Source organism: Sinocyclocheilus rhinocerous, unplaced genomic scaffold (assembly GCF_001515625.1).
Source record: "Sinocyclocheilus rhinocerous isolate Xijiao unplaced genomic scaffold, SAMN03320098_v1.1 scaffold711, whole genome shotgun sequence".
Lineage (NCBI taxonomy): Eukaryota > Metazoa > Chordata > Actinopteri > Cypriniformes > Cyprinidae > Sinocyclocheilus > Sinocyclocheilus rhinocerous.
In genome coordinates this window covers 1,209,408-1,213,047 of record NW_015641018.1, presented here as the reverse complement: position 1 = coordinate 1,213,047, position 3,640 = coordinate 1,209,408, and the positions used below count along the sequence as shown (strand labels likewise).

The 3,640-nt window shown below is 52.8% G+C and overlaps 1 pseudogene; it reads left to right on the top strand.

Annotated features, from left to right (window-relative positions):
* The first annotated feature begins 649 nt into the window (after window positions 1–649).
* The window catches only part of LOC107753870 (uncharacterized), a 5,849-nt pseudogene continuing 2,858 nt past the window's right edge, over window positions 650–3,640 (top strand).

Genomic DNA, 3,640 nt, shown 5'->3' with positions numbered 1-3,640 from the left:
AGGGATGCTATTTCGCTGGCATACGAGGTGCGTGGTCTTTCTTCACCTCATGCAGCCACAGTCACTTCATTCATTTCTGAATGAATCAGCTGTTTTTAGTTGACAATAACACAAAAATGTTTAATTGCTAGTCTCTAAACCAGTTACTGCTTTGGTCTATTTGGTCTATTAATAGTTTCCACCGTTTTACCTTATCTCAGGGGTTCTCAGCTCTGGCCCTTTAGGTCCACTTTCTGCAGAGTTTAGCTCCAACCCAAACAGACACACCTGATTGTAAGCACTGCCAAACTTTTGTAGCCTACATTATTTTAAAACAGTTGTTTTCAACAAGTCAAAACAACAGCGGCATATAAGCTACTTATTTACTAATAAGACTTATTTTCTTATATCTGTTAATGGAGGAGTTATGTTGTCGTTAGTTACATTTATAGTCTACTGGTACGAGCAGCCATTCTCCTCCCGCCTTACTAACGTGGCAGCCGCTGACTTCACCAACCTAGTGGGTTCTGTGGAGCAGGGCTATACCGTCATCCCAGCGATCGAGGATACACTAGCTATGCACCTCTCGCCATCTTCGGCTCCTTCCTGGAAGTCCCGACACCCTCCTTCAAACTAAACCGACTAAAAACAGGCAACTGGCCAGGCAGGCATGGCCCTTCATACTATGGCCATTCTCCAAGACTACCAAGTGGATGTCCTTAAGGAGATGGACAAGAGTGGCGGTCTGACCCCAGAGGCAGTCAAGGAGCTCCGCAGAGCCACAGACTTGGCCCTGAGAGCCACCAAGCACACCGTGCGCGTTATAGGGCGCTCTATGGCGTGTTCGGTGGCTGCAGAGCGGTGGCTTAATCTCACAGAGATCCGTGAGAAGGAGAAAGTTTTTCTCCTTGACACCCCCATCTCTCAGTCTGGGCTATTTGGGGAGGCAGTCAACTCTGTGGATGATAAATTTCGGGCAGCCAAATCCCAGTCAGTGGCCCTCAGGCAGTTTATGCCCAGAAGGGCACGGGAGCCCTCTAATCTCTCCTGGCCCAGAGAGCGCAGGAAGGAAGGAAGGAGACCACCAGTAGGAGCAGCGACCCGGGTCGTCCACCACCGCCCACGGTCTGGGAAGCCCAGAGGCCACCCATTGCCCCACCGGCGACCTCGTAGGCGGCTTGAGCTGAAGCGGTCTGACAGACTCCATCAAGTCACTCCTGACTCTAGTGTCAGGAAGAGGGGAGCTTCCCCCACCTTACAAGGCTGGGCCAGACCGTGCAAACGTTTCTGCCCACTTCTAAAATGCTCCCCTCATTCAGTTCTGTCACATCCACCGCCCAGTGCGTTTCGGTGTGCAGCAACCGTTCGACCTCTCTCTCTTTCAACATGGGGGATGGGAGACGCACCAGGCTTTCTCCCCCTACCATCTGTTCCTTCGTCATCTGCTGCTCATGTTATAGGAGACACGTGCGGTTCTCTCCCAGTGCCAGCAGACCCTGTACCACCTGCATTGGTTCCTGTAGACTCCCTCTTTCCACGTCAGGACACCAAGGGCCCTCCTTCGTGGTTGATGTCTCCCCCTCCGGACCATGTTAGCAAAACCCCAACACAAGTATGTCCTCAAACAGACTGCAACACTCTGCTTCCTCTATCGCAATTCTTTCACGAATGGAAGCATCTACCAGGGGCATCGCCCTTGGTTCTCCGCACAGTTCAGTACGGTTACACACTTCAATTCGGTCGCAACCCCCCTCGCTTCGACGGGGTTCACCTGACTGTAGTGGGCAGAGCCTCAGAGGCTTCTGTGCTACAGCAGGAACTGTCTTCCCTTCTCCTCAAGGGGGCGATAGAGGAGGTTCCTCCAGCGGAAGTGGAACGCGGCTTTTTCAGTCGCTATTTTCTCGTCCAAAAGAAGGATGGCGGCCTACGTCCTATTCTAGACCTTCACCGACTGAAATTCTCCCTTTACAAAGGGAAGTTCAAGATGCTTACGCTGAAGGCTATTATGTCTCAGATTCGAGTGGGAGACTGGTTTGTGACCGTCGACCTGAAGGATGCCTATTTCCATATACAGGTCATTCTGTGACACAGGAAGTTCCTCAGGTTCGCCTTTGGGGGAAAGGCTTACCAATACAAGGTTCTTCCCTTTGGCCTAGCCTTGGCACCAAGGACGTTCACAAAGTGCATGGATGCTGCTCTGGCCCCATTGAGGCTCCAGGGCATCCTTATACTCAATTACCTAGACGATTGGCTCATTTTGGCCCACTCCAGGGAATTAGTGAGTCACCACAAGGATGTCCTCTTTTGCCACATGCCGTCTCATGGCCTCAGAATGAACGCCAAGAAGAGGGTTCTCACCCCCTCTCAACAGACTGTTTTCTTGGGGGTTCACTTGGATTCTGTTTAGATGCAGGCCTGTTTGGCTCCTGCCCGGATTTCCAGCCTAAATGCATGCATGGCCCGCTTCAAGCTAGGGCATCATGTTTCTGTAAGCACTTGTCGCAGGGTCTTGGGCCTCATGGCCGCAGCCTCCCCTGTGCTGCCCCTGGGGCTGCTTCATATGAGGCCGTTCCTGTGGTGGATGAAACTCATAGGGATCCGCTCGACAGGACCAGCCTCTCGCCTAGTAAGAGTGTCGCGCAGTTGCTTTCGCGCACTTTCAATGTGGCAGGACCCCCTCTTTCTTAGGGAGGGGTCAGTATGGGCGCTGTTCACCATCGCCAAATGGTTATGACGGACGCCTCACTGATGGGCTGGGGCACGGTCTTCGAGGGCAGGTCAGCGTGGTGAGTTTAGCCAGAAGAGTTTCTCTCCTGGCACATAAACAGCCTGGAGCTGAGAGCCGTCTTTCTGGCACTGATATACTTTCTCACCTCTCTTGAGGGGTGTCATGTGATTGTCAGGATGGACAACATGGCGGTAGTATCTCATATAAACCGCCAAGGGGGTTCAAGGTCCCGCACCCTGGACAGGCATGCGCGCCGTCTTCTCCTTTGGGCTCGAGGCAGATCCCTCTCCCTGAGAGTTGTTCATGTCCCGGGAGTCTTGAACCTCGCAGCCGATTTTTTGTCGAGACAGAAGCTCAAATCGGGGGAATGGATGCTGAACCGTCAAACGGTAGCCCAGATTTGGGACCTGTTCGGCAGGGCGGAGGTGAACCTCTTTGCGACGCAGGAGTCGTTCCAATGTCCACTTTGGTTCTCCCTGAGTTCCCCAGAACCTCTGGCATAGATGCGTTTGCTCACCCGTGTCCGAACCTGACACTGTATGCGTTTCCGCCTGTCAAACTGATTCCGGCAGTACTGTGCAGAGTGAGGGAGAGCGGGGTCCGTCTCCTGCTAGTGGCCCCATTCTGGCCGTCCCAGACGTGGTTCTCGGAGATGATTTCTCTTCTGGATCGCTCTCCGTGGGAGATTCCAATCAAAAGAGATTTGCTGTCTCAGCTTCAAGGCAAGATCTGGCACCCTCAACCCGAGATCTGGAAGCTGTAGGTATGGCCCATTAAAGGCCACCAGCTTTGACTTCTAGTCTTCCTGCTGATGTTCAGGAGACTATTGCTAGTGCCAGAGCCCTTTCCACGAGGAGACTGTATTCCTCCAAGTGGAAGGTTTTTGAGTCATGATGCTTAGCTCATGCAGTGGACCCAGTCAGCTGCCCTATA